General features: G+C 34.8%; 1 long non-coding RNA gene across 1 annotated transcript in view; it reads right to left on the bottom strand.

The window, feature by feature from the left end:
- Positions 1 to 24,935, bottom strand: part of LOC137246982 (uncharacterized) — a 41,425-nt gene extending 16,490 nt beyond the window's left edge. Inside the window, exons 1-2 of the long non-coding RNA XR_010951752.1 lie at positions 24,339 to 24,935; positions 15,652 to 15,815 (exon numbers count right to left, since the gene is read on the bottom strand). This is a non-coding gene — a long non-coding RNA (uncharacterized lncRNA). The remainder of the gene's footprint in view (positions 1 to 15,651; positions 15,816 to 24,338) is intronic.
- Positions 24,936 to 25,329: the final 394 nt, after the last annotated feature.

The raw sequence follows: 25,329 nt of genomic DNA, 5'->3' as shown, positions 1-25,329 counted from the left end.
AAAAATGAACATACATGCCTAGATATAGATAAGTCGAATTACATACTAACGCACGTTGAGCCTACGCAATATGAAAACGAGCCTTCCGGATAGCAATGAGATATGTTTTCTTGTGGTTGTTTTTGCTTTAAGCACATCTCAAATAAATTTACCGGGCGTAGCCGAAGATATTTGCCAAGTTGTGCTCTAGTTTGTGACGAATATTTCACTAATATTTTAAATAGTTTGTTATTTTAAGCAGATATTCAAAAAATATAACTATCTATCTTGTTGTTGTTGTTGTTGTGATTATAACGGTAATGCCAATGCTTTAGGGACTGTTATCAATGTTGAATGTCCGATGTCGGTAGGTACTAGCCCGAATATCTAGGGAACGATGTGATAAGACAACGCTGAACCTTATATGTAGATCAAACCCTCCCCCCCCCCCCCTCCCTCCCTCCTCACGACTGCTAGCGAAGTTGTATATGATACATTCATATTTATAATTTTTTGCGCAACAATTTCATAAGGGTAGATAAAGTTATGCACTTAGCAGGCCATATAAAGTTTAAGTGCATATGTATATGCATGTACACATATACTATATGTATGAGAGAGAATGTGTTGAAATTCACTTACATTTTTGCTACTTTTTTTAGCATATTGAAAACATAAAAAGAAAACATTGATCTTAAAAGCGATTCAAGCATCTGTTTACAGACCATGAACCTCACAATGTATGAGTGTATGTATGCGTGTATGTGTGTAAGAATATGCTGCTGGATACATTAATTGATCAATAAATGTAGTCATGTTTTCATTCTCTACATTCGTACAATATTCACATTTATATATGTATGCATGTATGTACATATGAATTTACCTACTCGCTTATGCCTGTCCAATGTTGTAGCGAAATTACCTAAATTTAAAATTCATACAAATACATATGTAAGCAATTAAAATGCAGTGCTTACCTACATATTTTCAAGCAGTAGCCAGAGGCATTTATGCATACATATGCATATATACTACATACATACATGATTGATCGTTGAAATACACATAACTATTTGCATGCATGTGAACTCAGTAAGCGTTCGTGGATATTTTCTGTATTTTATTGCAATTAATAGTAAATATTGCATGAAAAAGTGAGGAAAAGAGAACATAACACAAAGAGATTCTACTGAAAAAGTACGTTAACTGACATGCGAGAGACATAAAGTCAAAATTGACACTTTAGCATGTGTTGACCCTTCGTCCCAGATATATGTATATGTTGATAGAAATGTACGCAAGGTAAAGCCACCTTGTGGGAAAATCTTAATCCATTAACAGGAGAGTTTTGGGTAGAAACATGATGCACTGGAGCATCTTACGGAAGAACATACTCAACAAACAATCTCGGATCGCTCATTATTTATGAGCTCAATAAGACTCTGAAATACCTTACAAATATGCCCTTTGAAGAAGTATAAAACCATAGTCATGAAAGACTCATATTTTACTCCTAAATCGTGGAAATTGTGAGAAGTGTGCCAATATCTTTAGCAAAATTTTACACTTTTTCTTCAATTTTATTTTTTGTTGTTTGAAACAGTTATTGAAAATGCTATGCTTCTCTGTAGTTTTTATTTTGCTATTTTTTACGCCTTAAAACACGCTACATATTTCTAATGACGGCTCTACTCTCTGCTCTGTTTAGAGCCAGAGCAGTAAGTTTTTAGCATCATGAGGATCAGTTCTCTATCTAATTCCTTCAATTCTGCGCCTTCTTGCTTTCAAAGGTCTACAGTAACACTCTTCAGCCATTCTAAAGTCGCGTCATTGCTGTAGTTTAACCTCATTTAACTATCCCGCATTTTCGCAGTCTGGAAGCGGTTTATTTGGTTCATTATGCATTATTTTGGGCATTTTACTAAAAATCAATGGTTTCAGTGAAACAATGTAAGTTTCCCTGGTGTTCGCAGTTAGTGCCAGTGAGCTCAGCGAAGAAGCGACTGGTGCGATTTTTCGTATGGCCAAAACTGTTTAAAAGATTATGCGCCAATTTAGTAACTAAGTGAGGTTTCTGTGAAATTCGCACATCTTTTAACCTTTCCAAATATAATATTTCTATAATTCTTTTCAAATATTTCTTTTAAAAATTTTTGACGGGAAAATTGTCCGACTTGAGTCAGTAATAAATCGTTTTTTTGTTTGTTTTTAATTTTTTCCTTGGCTACGGCACTGGCTCCTATTTTAGCAGAGATCGGACTTCAAATAAAACCCCTTCGTCCCGCGAAGACAGCAAATACCTGACGTACACTCCATTCGGCTTCCACGTTTACTCGCACCGACGTCCAACGTCAACGTTCAATATTACTTGAACTCATCTTACAAAGGTCTTGGTTATATCAATATTTAAGCTTAAGTAATGTGCAAAGAATTTCACCAACTGTGTCTTAAGTTAACATACAAACAAAAAATATATTTCTGCTGAAGATTATAAATATAGCCGGTATAACATTATTTATGTTTTAAACTCACATAGTTAGAAATATGTAGAATTTGCAAGGGAATTAATGAGGATTTGGCAGTTTCTTAAATATCAAAAACAATGTGTTTTTTTGTATATTTAACAAGTAGCCTTCATTTTAATCTATTTGAAGAATCGCATGTGCTTATACTTTTTTTTCTGGTTCGCGGCTGACAGCCTTTCCTACAGACCATCTGACCTATTAATACATTTTGCGCGATTGTGCTACCACATACATACATACATATATATATGCAAATATAAAAAAATACAAAGCTACAAAAACAAAAGGGTGAAGCTGTAAAGCCAAACTCTGTGTCGAAGTTGTTTTTAAATAATAGTGAGATGGGCAAGCGGAGGTCACCACCTTGTGGTTGCTTTTGTGATTATATTTATAGTATTTCGACAGAGAATATTTTATACTTTTTTTTTGTATATGAGGTCAAAAAAACAGAAAGAAATCAACTCTTGGGCCCTTTAGTTTGTCAACTATGGGAGTGACAATCATTTGGTATGCACATATACGTACATATGTATATGTGGGTATTTTCATGTATATGTGCATTCAGATATGTTAAAGTTCATGTGGTAACCACATCATTGCAAGCATTTGCTCAACCTGACCACAATATAAATAAATTCTTGCCTTTGTATGCTCACTAATACATACTCAATTGTACAATACAACTACGTATGCATACTCAAAACACATATGCATATGTACTCATGTAGATATGTACAGCATGACATTTTGACAAGCTCTTATGTTCATTCACTTTGTACAGCAACACCGAGAGCAAACGCCTGAAAGCAGACAAAAGATGCACACTTTTTTTTTGTCCTGTTTTACTTGTTAAAGGTATAAGAACCTGTCCTCGCACTTTTACGAAATGCGCATACACAGACATACATATGTACAACTACACATACCTGCTTTCATTTTATCACCACAAGGAAATTTCTATGCTCTTCAAAGCGTTTATGTGTATATAAGTACGTAAATGTTGACGTTGGGTAGCCACTCGTGTGGAATTTCATTTCTCGTTTATGCCAGACAATGCCACTAGAAAAAGCTGAGGCTCAATGTTGAAATCCTTTAATTGGATAACGGCTAATGTGAGGTTGAACAGCCGCAAAATGTAAAATATTTTTCCCTCACACCCTCCACTATCAGTCTGCTATGTTTATATATATAAATGTTTTATAGTTTAACCACACATTTACATTTGCTACCTCAGTAATGTAATCATCCATTTAACTCCACTTACTGTTTCCTCTTCTTTACTTTCCACTGCGTCAACCCAATTGAAATATTTCATTATAATTTGCATCACTATGAGAACTTTCAAACTTAATATTTCTTCTTCTTTCACATATCCCCAAACTAAGTTATCATATCGATTCGCATATTACACATTTCACAGCATTTTTTCAAATGTCAGAGGTTCACGATAGTAACTATATAACTGCCAAGAATGAGTTTAGGCGGCCGCTTTTTTGGTTGCTCCCCAAAAATCTCTTCAAAACGTTTTTTGGATGGAACTCGTGCCCTTGCTGTTGCAATGATCGTTCTATTGATGTGGTTCCTCATCAAACTAGACCAAAGCGTTGTTTTGTTATTGGACAACTTTTCCGTGATAAATGTCATATCGAAAATCTCAAAACGCAATTATTTCTATTTGATCGTTTGAAATATCTGCAAATGCATCTATTCGTATGGTAAAAAGTAATTACCCTGTAGGGTAGTCGGAAACTAAAGATACGAGTTTCTGGTTCAAACTTAGGTCTAAGGCACCAAATAGTTCGACATTAGCTAGACATTCGCTAGTTAGAAAATCGACAATTTGAGTTTTTTTGCGGTGGGCTTAATAAGGGATAAAATCGTACAAAAATCAACATGAAGAGTTTCGGAATCAGATCTAAACTTTACTTTTGTCAGAAGACGGGAAGAATCAAAATAATATCAATAAATAAACTAGATCTAAACGTTTCTGGTCCTTTTTTAATTTTTTTTTCAATAATTAAGAGAATGTCTAAATACAGCGATAACCTCCCCCATAAATCACAATAGCTTTCAAGCTACTGTGTTTTAATATTGTTCCTCAGGAGCTGACTATGGACTCTACTTCCATGAAGAACCATCGCAATAGCTCATCACATGGACGTTTCTATTGCTGAATTCCGTACCATACATATTTAACTGAGCGGACGAGCCTCTCCCTAAGCCCACCCATATTTGGCTTTGCTGATGTATTGGTATCCACTTTATTGAAGAGCTGTTGTTGTTGTTGTAGCGATAAGGCCCGAAGGCCTTGGGGAGTGGTATCGATATTGATGGTCCTTTGCCGGATGCAGATTCGGTACGTTCCAGTAAGAAGCACCATTAAGGCACTAGCCCGACCATCTCGGGAACGATTTGGTATAACCACATGCAACCTTCTAGGCCATAACGCCCTCCCACCCCTAAATCCATCACAAGTTCGAGGTCACGAGAGCCTCGGTTTTTGATGAAACAGGATTCGCTACGTGTAGGTGAGGTTGCCAATTTGGTTGGAGAAGTTATATGTTGCGCTGACAGCCCCTTGAGAGGGTTGCGCTACACAACACCTTGAATCAATTTGGTATTTTCGTCGCCTCTTACGACAGGCATACCTACCGCGCATATATTCTAAGCACTCTAACTCTCTGGGGTATTGAAGAGCTGTCTTTGTCCATTGCGCAAAGATCTTAAATGCTTAGTCCGGGAACCATTTCAAGTACCTGGAATTTCAAAGCTTCCGTCTTTATATTTTTTAAACCAAACGAACTTAGATTCATTCATACATATATCATCGTCACTACCAAACGCCGGTAACATCGTCGCTATTAAGGACTCTCATTAGACACTGAGTAATGAAAACTCGCGCAGATGGGATGAGGAACAGGTCCTTTGATTGCAGGGGTAGTTGCAGATGTACCTACGAAGAGTGTTCAGCATCTCAATTAGCGGTACAAAATTTAAGATGGCTACTGACTCTCTTCGCGGAAAAAGCAAATCGCGAACCGGTTAATTTGCGATATCTGGAATATTAAGGGTTAGAGATTGTTCAGTATTTGACAGTGGACACATTTTTATTTGTTGTTTAATTTTTTTTTTTTTTTTTGAAAAGCAGACTACTTTGTATGGCAAAGACAAAAAAGACAAAACTAGTCAAGGGTGTCTACTTCTGAAATAAAGTAACCACTAGTTGATATATGCTTATCGAAATATAAATTTCTTAAGCTATGGCAAACAACAGAAGGCTTGCATGAAATAAAATCTAGGCAAAGGAGAGGAAAAATTTATTTTTATATTTTTTTGCAATTTAAAAAAAAAAAGTATTAAATTAAAAAAAATAAAATGCAAAATATCGCGAAAAGATAATTATTTTCTTATGTTCAACATTTTTTTTAACAAATAATTTTGTGATCTACAATTATTTCGGTTTTATTTTTTTAGTTTCCCAGTTACATTGGTTGCCATAGGAACCTTAAGCTAAATAGAAATGAATTACTTTTCGAAATCTTGTAAAATAGTTAACTATTACAGCAGTTTCTTGATATCACAAACATTCGATTCTACGAAATTTCGATTTTACGAACATGCAACATTTTTACATTGAGTACTTTATAGTACGAACAAACGAGCATCGACAGTACTTGGTTGTACGAACAACTAACAAATTTTGTGTTTTGTATCATAAAATATTTTAATTGAAGAGCCAAAAGTTAAGCATACAGACGCTATTGAAAGTTTTGGCACGTGCATTCGGTGGGCCAAGCAAAACAATGTTGAGGCTTCAAATTTGGTTGTTTTGACAAGTCTTTGTAAGCTGCAGTAAACAGTTACCTCAATATTCCTTCAATTCAATTCAATTTTTTTAATAAACATTTTAAACAATAAATACTGTCTTATTGAATTAAGCACATAATATGGTTCGAACAACTTTTCTGAGCATACGTATGTATGTACATATGCATGTACATATGTTATACGGTGATAACCATTCTGAAATGAATTTTTTCTTTTTGTTCTTTCTTTCCATTTGTTATTTGAGTAAAACAAGTTCTAAAAAACACGTGTACTGCCTATGGTTATTTTAGCTATTTTAATCAAGAATATATGAAAAATGTTATGGTACTCGATTTTACGAAAAAATCGATTTTACATACAAACCCTGCAACGATGGTGTTCGTAAAATCAAGAAACTACTGTATTTAACTTTTTTTAGCTACTGATAATTTTTCTTCTACAGCAAAACGTAATCCTACCTACTCATACCTGCAAATTATTTTGAATGTCACTCCTATCGCCCAGCTCTGCTTAACACTCAAAATATGTACAAAGCGGCGTCAATGCATATGCAGTTTGATTGAGATTTGCTTGTGTAAACTTCTTGTAATTAAACTCAATTTGACGAATTTCCATTAGATAATTTTCTTTCTATGGTTGACTAATTTTTGACTTCAAAACCAGAGTTGTTTGTCTGTTGGTTTCCTGGTTTTCTTTTATCCTTCTTCATCGAATGTGTATTTATACTTTCAAGGCGAATTCAGTACCAGGTGCTGTTATCCCAACACCTGATTGCTTCTTCTTGATTACTTTTCATACAAAGACGTGTACAACTATATGTCAGTTAATCGAAGTCAATGCAAACTTTCTTTTGCCTTGACATTTTTCTGCGCGCTGAATAGATTGTGCTTCGCCATGGATTTGATAGATTCGCCTTGTATACCTCCTTAAATTCATATATTGATTCAAATTTCCTGGAAAAGCAACACTTTGAGTTTCTCACCAATGATGACAGAAAGCCCAACCTTATCTTTTTTGCACAAATTTTAATTCGTAATATTGAGATTACTTGGCACTTATTGAACAGCAAATTTTAATTGATCTATCCATGAATAAGGTTAGTTGAAATAAGTATGTATTAACATTAAGGAACAAAATATGATAACAACCAAACACCTTCTCCGAAAGCACTTCCTCTTAGCTGTGAAAAGTGCATTACAAACACATTTAAGAGAAATTTCTTTGAAGAATCTGGTAACCAAGGAGTAAATGAATATTTTTTTTATAAAAAGGGGACGAGATCCCACGCCAATGACAACACTTGTTTTATATTTTATTTGTTAACCGTTATTCGAAAATTTTAAAGAGTTATAGATGTCATTCACAATAATTTGTTTATATATTAAGTTATTATGCTTTATTATTGCAGAACAAACTGGAAAGAGTTAGGCATTCCGGCGAATATTGTAGCCACTTCCATTCTGCAAAAGATTTCATGGGATGTTTTCAGATTTTTAAATTAGAGATTATATTCTACCAGAGCTGAGATTCGAACACAAGTTGTTAGTTTTCCAATGCTGCAGGCCTACCATTAGGCTAATACTGCGTTTGTTTGTATGCTATTTTATTCAGTTTTTCTGTTTTGTTGTTGTTGTTTTTTCTTTTATTTCATTTTATTTGCTCGATGCGGTAGTGTGGTCGTTATAATAACGTCATATTTTTGAATCATGTGCTGTGCTATTTCGTGATCATGTCTTTTATGCTTTCGTTATAACTTTGGAAATAATTCGGTATCATTCAGAAATAATTTCGGAACTATTACCCTTTTGTGTATTGGATCTCTTGCGATTACTTTGGAAATTCTTAAGAGGTATTTTCTGGGCCAACTCGTAACTATTTGGCGATTGTTTAGTAATCGGGTTAATTTTAGACCCATTTTCAGATCATTTGGTGATTTTTCGGAATTGTTTCGTGACTATTCCGGGATAACTTCAGGAATGATATTGGAGTCATTTGACGACCATTTCCAAATGAGTAGGATAAACTTTTCGGGATCATTTTGGGATCACATCGGCGGTCACGAAAACAAGACCGGAACTAGTTTCAGGATTATTTAGGCACAGTTTCGCAACCATTCCTTCTACTTCCAAAAGTGTTGCACCGCCCTCTTTTTACACTCAGCTGAACAAAACTCACAGAGTATGTTAATTATGTTCGCATAACGGTACCCCGTAACAACATAAACTAATCGAGATAGATATAGACTTCTTTATATCAAAATGATCTGGGCGAAAAAAGAAATTAATTTAGCCATGTCCGCCCGTCCATCTGTCCGTAAACCCGATAACTTGAGTAAATTTGGGGTACCTTAATGAAATTTTGTATGTAATTCCTGGGCACTCATCTCAGATCGCTATTTAAAATTAACAAAATCGGACTATAACCACGCCGACTTTTTCGATATCAAAATAATTCATTACCAAAAACGAATAAGGCGATGAAACTTCGTAGGTGGATTAACCTTATGACGCAGAATAGAAAATTAGTAAAATTTTAGACAATGGGCGTTGCACAGCCCACTTTTAAAGAAGGCAGTTTAAAATTAAAATTTTGCAAGCTGCAATTTGGTAGCTGAGTGATGTTTCGGTTACACCTGAACTTAGCTTTCCTTACTTGTTAATCAAACTTTTTCTTACATTTCCGAAGTTATAACTCGATCAAAAGTTGATGAATAGACAAAAGAATATAACAAGAGCTATTTTCCATTCAAATGGACTGAAATGGTTTGAGACCATTTTATATTGGAGATGAATATTATACGTAATATTTAAGATAAAGATACTTTCAAATCAATTCCATAATAATAATAAACCGCCCGCCCAACCGACACGAGGCGCGCATCCGCATGACGCACGGATTTTCTTTTTGCCGAGTTGTTGATAGGCGGAGGTTTGTTAAGCGTCTTAAATCTCGACGCTTAACAAAACTGCTCAGCTACAGAATAAATATCATCAGCTGAGTATTATACATAACAGTTGGAAATAATACATATACTACATTGTTAAATAAGTGAACATTTTACATAAACATTTTTTTTTTTTATTTTATTTTTTTATTTTGCTACGAGTTAAGATAGTATAAGACAGTTTTCTTTATAGTAAAAAGCAGGGATGCACCTTAACGTTAAGCTAATCGTTTATCAAAAAATTTCCACCGTTTCCGTTGAAACACTTCGAAATATTATCGATAAAGAAATTATCAAAATAAATAGTATCTCGTTTTTAACCGAAACGAAAAGCTTTCGTTAACGTTAAAAACGTTAACAAAAACGTGATACTTTATGTTTGAATTGTGCTGGCAATGCTACAGCCATGGTGAAGCCGTAAGGTGGTAACAACGAGCGCACATACACACACAAACTCCATGTAATTTGTTTGTGTAATTCGTTGGTGGTAATGTCAAAAATACTCTGAGAAATGTTCGTACTGTCAAAATTCAAGAGAAAAGTTGCAATCAGCTTGGCTAATGCTTTCACCTTTAATGACTCCGCCATCAATCAGCTTTGCTAGCATAGTTTGAAATTAATAATCAACATAAACGATTTGATTTCGTTTTGATATGGCAGAAAACGAAACGAAATCATTTCGTTAATTTGACGATCTTAACGTTAATAAACGAAACGAAATGAGTTCGTTTCGTTTATTAACGTTGATTATCGTAACGAAATGATATCGTTTCGTTGGTTAAGCATGCCTGGTAAAAAGTGAATCTGTTATATCAAATGAGTTCGAATGAGGGTTATGCGGCAGTTACCCACCGACGTGTGCCGTACGTAAGGAGGTTTGTCGTACGAAGCACGTTTGACCGAACTCTCAAGCCCGTAGGAATCAATGTGTGCGTCTGTGTACATGTACATAACATATTTGTGTGTGTTTTGTTTACAGATAAGCACTGTTGCCATTGACCATTTTGCATGTATGCTTATGGAAACATCAACTTTTTCCAATTTAATTTTTGATATTGTAAAAGGCCGGAATAAATATTAAATAAGTATAAATAGATTACATATTTATAATCAGCACTTTTACATAATTATTTCGAATTATTTTCACAATTTTTCAAACTTTAATAAGGTGTTTTTGCATAAAATTGCAAACGGTCAAAAATTAGTGCACAAAAGTTTACTAGGCTACTCTGTCTAATGAGAGAGCGATCAGCTGACACGTTCGTACGGAAAAAATCAAAATTGTTTTGATTTCTGCGTTCCGGGCTACGTACGTACGGGCGTTGCACGTCGGTGAGTTTTCGTTTACATTGCACACTCATAAGATAGGTCGTGTCAGCTGACACGTTTTTGGTACGTACGTTCGTGAGTAACTGCCGCATTAAAGTTATGACACAAGCACGGAAAAGGTTCATTTAATTGGAATTTAATTCTGCACTGCCTCAAAAGAAGAGATTTGTAATGTCTTGACGCTCGTGATGGAACATTGAAGTTTACTTCGTTCAAAAGGAGGGGGCTAGAAATTAGTCTATTCAGTAGTTTACCCATAAATAATACACCTAGCATTTCTCTACGACTAGCGAAAGTTGGAAGATTGATAAGCTTTAACCGACTTGTATAAGGTGGAAGATTATACGCAGAGTCTCAATGAAAATTCCTTAAAGGAAAAATAAAAGTTGGTTCTGTATTGACTCAAGCCTATCTGCATGAACTTGATATCGCGGATTCCGGATTATTGATCCGTATTCTAGTATCGATCTAACTAATGTGGTAAAAAGGTTTTGGTTAATCATAAGAAAAATGGGATGACTTACAATTTGTGAAGTTGGGCGTGGCACCGTCTTTGTTTTAGCAAACAATTTTCAGCGTTTCGGGGGCTTCGGATTCATCGATGTACCGTTTGCAACTTTAAGTCAAAGGCACTGAATGGCAGCACGAGGTTGAAAAGTAAGCTGATAAATTATGTGATTAAACAATGAAAACAATTTACGAATATTTATTAGTTAGTATTTAAAAAAAAGGCATCTAAAACTTAATTGAACATTTTTCATATCATAAAATTTTTAACTGCGAATTCGATGCGGGATAACTGAGAACAAACAAAGGAACTTTTATAAAAGATTAGAAGAACGAATAAAACAAAAGATAAATTTTTCAAGCCAAGACAAAACCAAATATGATAAACAAAAGAAAAATGCAAATGAAAACAAAGCGTTTTGATACATACGTTTTTAAATAAATATATATTTTTAATATTGTACATACATACATTGAAATAAAAGCATTTCTCTTTTTATAAAAAGGTGCCACGAAGCATTTCAACGAAAGAAATAAACAACTGGCTTATAATGAAATGAACGTAAAATCTCAAAATATCAAAATATAGGAAAAATGATTATCTGAAGGCAGTTGGAGTTAGTACTTTCATGGGGTAAGAGGTTGAAAAGTCTTCAGGTAAGGTGAATTGCAAACATTTCTTTTTAAATAAGAGGGAAAGTATTTCAACATAAGTTTGGAATATTCATAAAATTGAAAACAGCACTACATCATGACCCAGCAGGCGAATCCCTTGGGCTGTCAATGGTTGAGCTGTGTCTTGATATAGCTTATACAAAAATAAAAATGAAACTGAAGATAGCATAGTGCCGAAACCGGTTTCTTAGCCCAATTCCAAAATGGATGACGCATAATCGTTCCAATATATACCTTATACAGCTCATTAATAAACTTTCTTGGAAACAAGCAGTTGACATAACTAGAACGACGACAAATATGCCAGAGAACTTTTCTTTTGAATACCTCAAGCGCTATAAGATGGGATTATCCCAACACCGTCCACGATTTCGCGCCTTAGTAGCAAAAAAGATTCTCCGTGTCATTTCAAAGCAGCTTAAAATCGAAGCTGGTGATGTTTTTACTGTCAATAGAGGTTCCTAGATGGAACTTACGATGCGAATGTTAAGGCCAGTGATAATATGTATATCGTCGGCATATACTTTTAATAAATTGCAGCTTAGATTTGCTATCTATATGATGTTAAGAATATCCACACGAGAAGGATTCGTCTTGTCTGAAGCTTTACTTGAATACAATCCTGAAGGAGACAATCGGCAAAACGACAAATTGTGTGGATTCTCATATCGTTTTGGCGTTTCGTAAAAATCTGACCGAGAGTAGATCTACCTTGTCTGAAGACGCACTGATAGCTGCAATCTGTTCGTCGACCTTGGGTCTTTCAAATAATATGGTAGATAAAATCTTATTAGCGATATAAAACAGGCTGATTCCTCAGTTACTAGCGTGGGTTTTGGGATAACCTGTCTTGTAGATTGGGCAGAGGCTCCTTAAATTTCTATCTGGGAGCATGTGCAGGTCTTTGCAACTCTTCACCGTCCTGTTTGCACAGTTTAGCAGATAGTCGACTGTTACCAGCCGTTTTTCTTATTCTTTTGCCGAAATATTGCCACTCTCAATTCGTAGCTTTATTCTATGCAAGCCACCTTTATTCGACTTTCACAAATAACCAACCTTCTTTTTATAAACTTATAATTCGCGATTCAGCAGAAAAACTAAAATAGCTTTTTGTTCAAGATAGCCCAAATGAGATATTATTTTGAGAAATTATATATTGGAAGTTGCAATTGGGATAGCTTTTAAATTTCTTTTAACCTTGCCAGCCGAAATTGTGTTTTTGTGTGAGACCAAATGCTCTAACAGGTTTTTTTTTCTCTTGTTGAAATATCTAGGTAGTCTGAGCTAAGAGTATGGTTTCGAGTTTCTAACTCAATGAGAAGTTACTTAAAAATCGGTCGCAACTTTCCAAATGCTTTATATTGAATTCTCAACCTGAATATTGCTCAGGTGAGGATCTAAGCTATGGTCAAAGTTTCTGGTCACGAAAAATTCATTCAAACTAGGCTGCAAAATTTCCAAACTCCTACCAGGTTGTAAAATGATATGATCCCTGCGCCGCCTAGCGATAACATTTTTCCGCATGTTGCATTGTCATTCTTAATTATGCTTCAAGACTCCAGCTCCAAGGCAATTTACACAAAAACGGATTGCACTGAAATTTGCGAAGTTTCTCAAACTCGATTTGAAGAACTGTGCTCGTTTAGACAAATCTAAAACAAAAACTAGATCGTTCGATGTGTATTCAAAATCGATTTTTTTTGTGAAAACCGGACAGGCCTGTAAGTCTATTGTGGTTAGCGCAGCGTGCCTAAAGCATACTGATGATGAAGGCTTAGCACCCTTTGAAATGGATCTATCTGCGCAGCTATCGAAGGTTGTCTGAAAAATTTTCTCTTTACTATTCCAAAAACAAAATTATAGAAAAATTAAAAAAAAAAATATTGTTTCTGGCCTTGAGCTCGAATCGGATCTTGGAAAAAGTCTACTCATAAGTATGGAAATTAATTTTTCTGAAAAATTGTGCAACGTCATCATTTTCTTAATTAATTCCATTTTGTGTTGATTTTTTCCAACACTCAAATATGTGACCATTATTTATAACATTTTTATTTTTAAAACAAAATTACAATAATTTTAATACTTTGGGCGTAAAATGAAAGTAATATGTTTGTAAAAATTATAATAATACATGTTAAAACCGTTAGCTTTTTGTTTTAGGATGCACAACTTTACAGCTCAGACCATGGTACTGATTTTGCCACTACGAGATAGCGACCGGAGTTGAAACCTGCACACATAAACAAAGGAAGCATTCTTTCAATTGCCGCAACATTTCGATCTGATTGTGTATTTGTCTTTTGGTGAAAACCATGCGGCCATTTTTATACTCAGCTGAGCAGAGCTCACAGAGTATATTGATTTTGTTCGCATAACGGTAATCCGTAATGGCATAAACTAATCGAGATAAATATAGACTTCTATATATTAAAATGATCTCGGCGAAAAAAGAAATTCATTTAGCCATGTCCGTCCGTCCGTCCGTCCGTCTATAAACACGATAACTTGGGTAAATTTTGAGGTATCTTGATGAAATTTGGTACGTAAGTTCCTGGGCACTCATCTCAGATCGCTATTTAAAATGAACGAAATCGGACTATAACCACGCCCACTTTTTCTATATCGAAATTTCGAAAAACGGAAAAAGTGCGATAATTTATTACCAAAGACGGATAAAGCGATGAAACTTGGTAGGTGTGTTGTACTTATGACTCAGAATAGAAAATTAGTAAACTTTTGGACAATGCGCGTGGCACCTCCCACTTTTAAAAGAAGGTAATTTAAAAGTTTTGCAAGCTGTAATTTGGCAGTCGTTGAAGATATCATGATGAGTGCTAAATGAAAATTAGCAAAATTGGATAACGAACACACCTACTTTAGGGGCATAGCTTCTATGACGATAACTGTTTTCTGTGAAAATTAGCGAAATCGGCTGAAGTCACTCCCAGTTTTTATACACAGTCGACCATCTGTCCTTCCGCTCGGCCGTTAACACGATAACTTGAGCAAAAATCGATATATCTCTACAAAACTTATCTACGTATTTATCTGAACTCACTTTATCTTGGTATTAAAAATTGGCGAAATCCTACTATGACCACGCCCACATTTTAGATATCGAAAATTTCGAAAAATGAAAAAAATGCATAATTCTATACCAAATACGAAAAAAGGGATGAAACATGGTAATTGGATTGGTTTTTTGAACCAAAATATAACTTTGGAAAAAACTTTGTAAAATGGGTGTGACACCTACCATGCTAAGTAGAAGAAAATGAAAAAGTTCTGCAGGGCGAACAAACACATTCTAGAGTCACCCCTGGTCCACCTTTATGGCGATATCCCGAAATGGCGTCCACCTATAGAAAGAACTATGGCCCACTCCCTTTTAAAATACTCTTTAATACCTTCCATTTGATACCTATGTCATACAACCATATGGTGATTTTCCCGTCAGGGTGGAAAACAGGCCTTAAAATCGCCAAGCACTTTATATTATGGAAGAATCAATATTCATATGGTCGTTCCACGGATATAGTTTATATCAACGAGTCATGAATTTAGCTTCATCAAGGCGAAACATTGGACACGGGTGTGCATCACGATACTGATGCCAAAGCAACCAAATCTCCTGTATGATTAACCCCACTTAACCGCAAGTAGGGAGTTGAAAGACCGGTACTCAAATACCAGCGACATATTTATATAAACATATGAAAAACCTACATACCAAATAGAACTTATAAATTTTAATAAACTCTAACGAGACTTGCACGGTTTGCATTCTTGCGAGTTGGAATGAATTGCCGTATTGTTTTTTTTTTTTCCATCTATAACTCAAATACAGTTGCACTTACTTACCGTTCAAGGATTTGTCTTTCTCTTACATAGTTTTTACTGGATTAAGTTGGAATCACTGGTGGTGTCATTTAAACCGCGTTTAATTTTAAATTTTGATTGAAAGATCTTAATTGCCTTATACTTTTTGGAGTTTTTTAAACATTTAAAAGTGTTTTTTTAATATTCTGGAAATAAAAGAAAAATGTACACATTATTTTTCGCAAGAATGGTGTTGCATAAACGATGCTTCCGAAGCACTAAAATAGTTTCGGCTTGGCGTATTTATTTCAATTTCAGTTTTTTTTTATATGCATGCAATGCAAGGACAATGCTATCCGTTAGGTCCATCCGTGAGTTTTAATTAGAGTACTGCGAGCACTTCTTTAGTTGAGTTGATTGTGGTCAACCTGGACCTGTATCTTTTTGAACGATCGATTTCACTCAAGCGATAAATATGAATCAACCTATTCTTAAAAATATAAATAAATTATGAATCAAATAAGTACTTGTAGCCACTATTTCATGTATAATTTCAGTCCCAAACACCGATTTAAAAATTGAATTCGATCACGGATCGTATGAAACAATACAAATTTTTTCAGAAACAATTTTATAATGTGAACGAAAATCTTGGCGCACCGTTAAAACAAAACATATTATGAATTCTGTAGTGCGTGTAAATAAGCTCTACTACAGACCAAATTTAAACCATCACTCTAATAACTAAAGTCACTACTTACTAAGATGCAAGATGTTAGTTAGATCACCAAGATATTGAACATTTGCTTTCAAAATTTAAATTTTCTAATAAACTAAGCAAAGTTTCATGTTCTCGCCTTTTACTAGAGCTGAATACTATACTTTAACTTTTCAATTATTTTTATGCACAACTTGATGAAAATATTGATAAAATTTCTTACTAACCCTGTGCAGACACGTGTGTTTACACGCACACATGTTAAACACATAAGTATATACGACGCCATAAGGGTTAAACTTGAGTACTTAATTCCATAAACGAGATACTCAAATACGTTGTAGTGATTTCAATAGTCAAAAATAACAAAACTATAAGACAGCAAATAAAAGTATGCAAAGTTAATGAGGCATACGAGACAGTCAGACGTCAACGCGACTACTTACTTGTAAGCACACACTCACGTAGCATAGAAAACCGCACAAAAGAAAATCTTTCTATTTCTATCAGCTAAAGGCTTAATTCGCAGTATTTTGGCTTGTTAAAGAAAATTTGGTCGACGCTTTCTGCAAGTGTGGGGGTGAGCAATATTTAAGTTATATACCCAGTTGTAAGTTATTATTGAAAATTCGACCAATAATATTTCTTAGATAAGGGATATGCATATTTAAGCTTGTATGGTGATTTCTCATAATGTTTACTCCTCTGTACAATACGGTGTTAATGTAGGGTAGGTCGAAAAAGAAATTTATAGTGGTGTCTCAACGTATGATGATGCAATTTTCGAGACATCGGCAAATAACTCAATAAAATAGGCCTAACCATACGGATATCCTAAACTAAAATGATGTTAAAGCATCTTTGGTATTACGTAGTAATATACATTTATGATTATATAATTCTATGCGTGAACACTTCCTTTTGCAAGACTTCTCACATTTGCAATATTCAGTGATTAGAGATATGAGCATATTGAAAATTGATTTTGTATTCCAGTTTCCACGGTTCTTTTTCCAATATACACCAACTTTCGTTAACAATTTTTAGCAGTTATGCCAAGGTGACTCTAGCGGAGGTGATATATGATATGGAAATAAAAATTTTTATGGAATGTAACACACCCTCTTTTCCAATACATTTCACTTTTCCCGATGTTGGTTATCTGCTTGCCAAGTATAATTTACCTGATATTAAATTCTTGGAGATATTTTATTTTTCATATGTTGGTATATGTATATATAATATGACACGCCCCCTAAACTGCAAAAATATTCCCTATGCACAGAGAGATTCTTCATTCAAAACGGCCAAATGGTGCGTCCAAAAAAGGATTTGAAAATTTTTCGTTTGCGATATTTATATATTGATATAGGAAGAAGAAGTTATTGTTCGAGAATAAATAATGAAAAATTAAATTGCTCCGGTCAAATTGGCACAAAAAAAACGCACTAAGGGTATACAAAATTTGCATGAAGCTAAAGTTTTTGGGATTGTTCAGAATTCCATTACTAACAAAACCTAAAAAGTTGTTTTACAAAAAAGTACAAAATAATCAACAATCTTTCAAATATTTTGAGAAAAATTTATGAAACACGAAATCAGGACGGACAAAGCGGCAGCTGTTTCGATTAAACCATGTAAATCTCTTGTCTACCGCGACTGGGATTTGAACCCGCACTCCTGCCATGATCGATTTGTGGATATCGATCAAAGCCATGTCTTGATGTAAAACAACCTTATAACAATTTCCATCTCCCGCTTGAAATACAATAATCAGAAATCCCTAATCTTTTCTGAAATATTCACGGGTTTAACCTATTCAGCGTGGCACTACGAAAGCCGAATTTACTTATTGTTGTCTAAAAATATGGTAAAGCTCCCAGCCTACAAAGCCCGTGTATTTGGCCAAGTATCTAGTATACAAATATTTAAGGGTGGAGCATAAACTATTTTTTTCCTTTTAACATAATGAAAATATTGTTTAAGACATTCCACGGAAAATATATGCACATCTATGTTACCGGATCAACCCGAGATAAGACCTGGGGGTAAACCTTTTTCCGTGAAAGCATAAGATGAAAAAAGTCCGAACTACTTTGAGCTAAGACGCGTAGGTTAAACTATTTAAAAGAATTTTTATATTATTAATCTAAATAAAGTTATTTTAAGTATTAACTATACTGCCGTCTATAGCGAAACTTCCGTAAAAGAAATCAGAGAAATGTGAAGTTATACGTTTGTTTTAATTAAATAAAAAGTTGTATTTCGTAAATAACAAAAATGTATGAGTATGACTTATTTAATGGCTTTATCGAGAGCCATTATTTTGTGATTCTGGTGAACTTTACTGCCTTTTTACTATGAACGGCAGTATAGGTGGCGTACCTCCGGACACTTTTCCAAACACCTATATAGACAGTTTTGGTCGTGATCACAAAAGTGTACCATGAGAATTTCATAAACATCGGTTTTAGGAGTTTGGTTTGGAATCAGCTCCGGTGCTTGAAACGCTTTCAATCCTCTTCACTATCCCAATTTCAAGAAACGTATGCGGTTGCGGCTTTAGTTTTGTTCAGGTATTAAGGGTAAAGTGTTCAAGATAAAATTTCCTGGATCTTTTATCGGATAGATATTGAAAATAAAAAAATGGAAATAAAACTGACAAATTATGTTTTGTACAAACGCATAAAATAAGTGCTAAAGAAGGAAAAGGTTTAATCAAATCTTTTTATCAACACATCGAATTTGCGGACTCATCTCTCGCTCCCAGCAAAAAAGGCTTTAAAGAGATTTACAAAGTAAAACTGATTATCCTGCGGTGGCGCATGTTCAATGTTTCCAAAATATTTCAATGTTTTTGTCGTAGCCCACGGACCTCCGAGACAGTGTATTTAATCAACTCTTACGACAGGAATATCTTAACGCGGGTTTGTTATTAGCCCCTTAACTCTCCGCCGACATTTGATCATTTGTACAGTTAATACCGGCTGGAACGCCTTCTCAAAGTATGGGTTATAACAATGTGAAAGTAGCGTTCTTATCACGTTGCCATAATATTTGAATATCATCGTAGAAAGAAGGACTAATTTTGCTAGTTTGCTTATTCAGCTTCTTCTTTAAAAAGCCTTTAAAATGTTTCATCTTATCACTTATCTTGTGAAAGGAAAATTTTACTTTGATTAATTTATCCAAGCAAGTTATATGTGTTCATAGATTCTAAACTTTCTGCTACAGAATTGTATTGAATTTTTATTAAATTCCGGTTAAAACTTCATTTTCATCGCAGCACAAAAATTTATCATTTTATATGTTAAAAAACTTGTATGATGAATCGTTTTAAGAAAGTATTTTAAAAGACTACACAATAGATTATTCATAATCATTTTCAATAGTAAGATCACATTTGCAGTCTCCATGAATCGCTGGAATTTGCTGCCGAATTTCAACATTCCATTTTGCTGATGATTTGCGTACTTTATTTCATTAAATCACATCTTTGTAATACATCCTGGGAGACAGTCATATCGGGCGATAATTTTACACTATAGGTTTAGTGACTACCTCTGAACTAGTGTTAATCGGATGCGCAGCGGGACAGTTGCCAGTTCTGACTATTTTCGGCCACGGCATGATTATTTAAGATCAACTCATAGTTGGATGTGATTATTATTATTAGGCCTGGAAGCACTGCGACCTTTGTGAAAATGTATTGTGCATGACCTTTCAGCCTAATTTTGTATGTGGAGGCTTTTAATGTATCTAAGTACTTCTTCAGGCTTTTTGCTCTATATCACATAAATTAAGAGTCACACCACTCGCAGAGAATGTGAACCAGTGTTTCATCCTCCAGCTCACAGAAACGACAAATTTTAGAATCGGATAGATTTAACTTACTCAGGTGATATCGTAGTTGACAGTGTCTCGTATAGTATCCAGTGAGGGTTCGTAGGTCCTCCCTATTTAAATTAATGATACCTTCGTTGCCGGAGATATAAACAGTTTGGCCTGTATTTGTCCTGGGCAGTGAATAGAGTGACGTCTGAATTGTTTTGTTTCCCATTTACTTATGATTTACCTGGTGTGTGCTTTTGTGAGCTCATTACCTTCATGTCCCTGATATCCGGGAACCCATCCTAACTAAACCTTGTTTTTGGCTCCCAGGTAACTAAGGATTTCAATGCAGTCATCCACTAGCTTAGATGTAACGGCATAGGATTGCAAGGCACGCAGGGCTGCTGGCTGTCCAACATAATGTAGATGCTCTTCGAGGAGGAGCCTCTTCGTACACATTCTCTACCGCAAACTTCTATTACATGGATGTCTGCCTTCTTTTACACGTTATTTCAAAGTAACCGTCACACCTGCACTGGTTGATAAAGTTTTGTACTTGGTACAATGTAATCTAAGGTGTTTGCCTACGTGTTGCCCCTGGCGCTGCCTCATGTAGTTACCAGCTATTATTATTGTTTATGAATCAAGTCACAAGCAATAATAGCAGGAAACTTAAACAATTGTGGCTTATGGCCACTGATATATTACTTTTTTAAATGCTATTACTGTTTCGAAAATGACTCTACCGATTTGGATGAAAGTTGGTGTATAGATTGTTTACTTAACTCTTAGACCTTTTACTTATGTGTTGTCACTAAGGATCGCTTTAAAAAGGTGCGACCAACTTGACGACTTTTGAAACTCAAATGATAAAAGGTGATGTTGACATTTAACCTTATGATACACTGAAAGAAAAAGACTGGTAAAATCAACCGAAATACGGTTCAATTCAACCGAAATTTCTCTTAATTTTTATCCATCGCAACAAGAGGTCGAATCAACTGCGCACAAATCGTTGATTCGTAGTTGACAGTTTTAGTAGTCAAATGAACAAAAAAAGTTGTTGCGACAGCTTTGTACGAAAGTACCTATGTTACCATATACATAAATAAATAAATAAATGTAAGGCGCGATAACCTCCGAAGAGATCTAAGACCGAGCTTCTCTTCCAATTTGCGTCGTGCTCCTCTTGATTTTCCCTACAAATTGGCCGGACGGGACCTACATGATTTTATGCCGACTCCGAACGGCATCTGCAAGGCAGATGAGTTTTCACTGAGAGCTTTTCATGGCAGAAATACACTCGGAGCACTTGCCAAACACTGCCGAGGGGCGACATCGCTTAGAAAAATGTTCTTCTAATTGAAAAACCTTATTTCTAAATTTGATGTTGCTTTGCCCGGGGTGCGAACCCAAGGCATACGGTGTGGCAGGCGGAGCACGCTACCATCACACCACGGTGACACTTACTAACGGAACGTCAATTGGGCTTACATCAAATATGCTGGTACAGATTAAACATTATACACTTTATTATTTTGTTTTGTTAAACGCACTTTCGCCAAATTTTATATTTTATAATTTATTTAATTTATAGTTTTGAACTTCGCTTTGCTAATAGAAATGAAAATAGTAGTCACAAAACTGATTCTCAATTCTTTCAGTTGCAGCTCAGCTCATTCTCAATTTCTTCGCTCGCATGTAGTTGCCACACTTGATTGTTTCGAACAAAACTTGTAGTATAATAAATGTTTGACGTAACACTTTTAAATAAAAACTTGTAATTTAGAGAAAAGTAAAGAATCAAATCGCAGGAAGGTTATTCACCACTGCAGTAACCTTACATGTAAATCGGCAAGTTTAATTTTCGTAACACTTTAAATTGAAACGATTCCAAAACAACTCAAACTTTTATGTTGTCGGAAACAACAACATTAAAAAAGAATGTTTTTTATTATCTTATTAAATTCGTTCGCTTGAGTGAAAATTCGTAAAAACTTGAACAAAATGTTACTAACTTTGGAAAAATCCTGTTCGTTCAAACAAAAGTTTTGAAACAAAAAGGCGCAATTTTGCATTTCGCTTGAAGGAGAAGTTGTAAAATTGTACCCGATAAATAGGTGTCCCGATATCTCATAATTTTTTGGACAGCAAATTCAGAAAAGGGTTTTTCGTTTTGTATTGATAACTGAAAAACTATTTTTTTGTTGTTTTCCCATTTTGTGTGTTTTTTCGATTTGGTGGTTTTCTTATTTTGGTATTTATTTAAACCAGGCATGCTTAACCAACGAAACGATATCATTTCGTTACGATAATCAACGTTAATAAACGAAACGAAGTCATTTCGTTTCGTTTATTAACGTTAAGATCGTCAAATTAACGAAATGATTTCGTTTCGTTTTCTGCCATATCAAAACGAAATCAAATCGTTTATGCTGATTATTAATTTCAAACTATGCTGGCAAAGCTGATTGATGGCAGAGTCATTAAAGGTGAAAGCATTATCCAAGCTGATTGCAACTTTTCTCATGAATTTTGACAGTACGAACATTTCTCAGAGTATTTTTGACATTACCACCAACGAATTACACAAACAAATTACATAGAGTTTGTGTGTGTATGTGCGCTCGTTGTTGCCACCTTACGGCTTCACCATGGCTATAGCATTGCCAGCACAATTCAAACATAAAGTATCACGTTTTCGTTAACGTTTTTAACGTTAACGAAAGCTTTTCGTTTCGGTTAAAAACGAGATACAATTTATCTTGATAATTTCTTTATCGATAATATTTCGAAGTGTTTCAACGGAAACGGTGGAAATTTTTTGATAAACGATTAGCTTAACGTTAAGGTGCATCCCTGATTTAAACAAGTGGCACCATAATCATAAGTACAAAGTAGAGAGTGCAGTGAGCCTAAAACTCTCTTTGAAATTTGCTCATGTATTGACTGTTGATTGCTGTTGAAATGACCAGTGAGATCAGTTGTGTTAACAGAAATCTGTGACTATGAATCTGTCAATTTTACAGAATTTTGTTAACTTAAGAGCGACAATTTCTCTCCTGTTGAAATGACTAAACTAATTTGTTCGCTTGACAAAGAACTCGGTCGAATTAACCATAACTCGATCAATTTCACCGATTCTCCGTTAAGTCAAGAACAACTGACATTACTGACACTGATTTTACTAGCACCATTTCTTTCAGTGTACAGTTTCAATTCTATATGTTACTACTATCTCGAAATCTCGAAACTGTTTGAAATATATGTATTAAGCTTTTAGTTCAAGTATTCGCACTGAAGATATTTTTACAAGGCTGTCTCCTATTTTATATTAAAAAGCTTGAACGGAAAACGTATATTTGGAATAAAACACGACTTTTTTAACGTTGGTTTAGTTTTTATTATTTTTTAGTTTACACGAAACTTTTTATTCAGGTAATGTGCTAAGCTGTAAGCTGTAATTTAGGTCTAGCATACTCTTTATTTGGGTATAAAACGAAAATATATTGTAATATACTACATATAGGTCTGGTTTTCCAGTGCGAGTTTCAACTAAGGTAAAGTTTAACTTAGCTTAAGCAGCCAATTTGGAAGGATCAATTAACTTTAGCTGTGGCTTAAACTCGTTGTAGAATTTCTGAGTAAAAGTTAAGTCACTGCGAGCTAGACTTGGGCACACAGGTACTATATCTCTTTAACCAAATTATTTAGATTTAAGAAGTCTTGTGGAAGCATAACATTAAGGTCAAACTTCTATTCATCTGTCACTGACACTCTGAAAAAATATTCCCAAACCCAACTTTTTCACAGGCATGGCGACTTTAATTTGCATTTACAATTTTGCTTTTGTATTTTGTTTTTATTATCGGTTTTAAACTCAGACACTGTACACCTTTTCGTATACGAACAGCCTCATTTTTTTATTTTTGCCTTTGATCCTTCACTCTTCCTCTTTATATCAATTTCAACTCTTCTAACCATTCTTCTACTTCTTTCACTCAAACACATACAAACGCCCACAAGCACACACCGCATTGTGCAAACAAACATATATTTATTTTCCATTTGCCCATTTTTTATTGCTTCGGCTGCTTCGTTTATGTTTTATTGGCACCAAACCAAATGAAAATCTTTTTTTTTTCACTCGAAATTTTTGTTTATTACAAATTTTTGCTACCTTTTTCTTTTGCTTTACTTGCAGCCAAATTTTCAGCATACGCCCTTTTTGCACCAAATTCATTTAAATATTTGAGTGCCGAATTTTCGCTTAATTCCGACAGGCGAGACGTTCTTCCGCATTTATAGACCACGACGACGATTTCAAGAAAAACTTCACATATTTACCGACATTTACAGATATTTTGTAAGTGCTTTTTAATAATTTTTAGGTTTTTTTCTTATCTTTTGTGTAAGAAAACTCTTTGCTTTTAGTATTTATTTACGTTTTCGTATACCGATTCATTTTATAAGCTCCAGCACTTTTTTACACACGAATTCAATGTTTAATGCAATGAATTTCGAAGAAGGAAAAATTTACCCGTATATAGATGTATGTGAATGTGTATTTTTATGTATAATTAATTATAATTTTTTTAATCGGTAAAATAAGTGCAAAATTCATTCAAATTGAATTAAAAAATGCGCACACACAAAATTTTTCACGCAACGTTTTCCAAAGCGTTTTCTACGACCCGCGGACTCTGAGGCAACTACTGGTAGCTGCCGCAACGAGTACATTCAATTTCTTCCTCTGATATAGCTCTGCATTTGAAACGACGACGTCGATGACGATGGCAACGAAAATTTTGTTGATCGGGGTGACGGTGACGGTGCGACATAACTGTTACAGCGACAAGACTCATGCCCCAAAAGTTGGTACTCAACGTTTTTGGTCTGCATGCACAGCACCCAACAAACACATACCAACATACTTTTATTGCAGCATCCGAATGAAAAAAATAGAGAGAGCGCTATATAAACGAACGTAAAAATTATTTGCTACAAATTCTGTATCTTTGGCAAACGTACGCTCTCACATCCTAGGACTGCTCTATGCTACATTACTATGCTGCCGCTTGAATATCATTGACAACATTTTGTAACGCGCGACAAATGCATCTAGCTAGCACAGCTTTGTGTGTGCTACTGTTCTTCGCTCTCAATAATTA

The sequence above is a fragment of the Eurosta solidaginis genome, chromosome 1 (assembly GCF_040869045.1).
Source record: "Eurosta solidaginis isolate ZX-2024a chromosome 1, ASM4086904v1, whole genome shotgun sequence".
Taxonomy (NCBI): Eukaryota; Metazoa; Arthropoda; class Insecta; order Diptera; family Tephritidae; genus Eurosta; species Eurosta solidaginis.
This window is presented reverse-complemented; position numbering and strand designations above follow the sequence as displayed.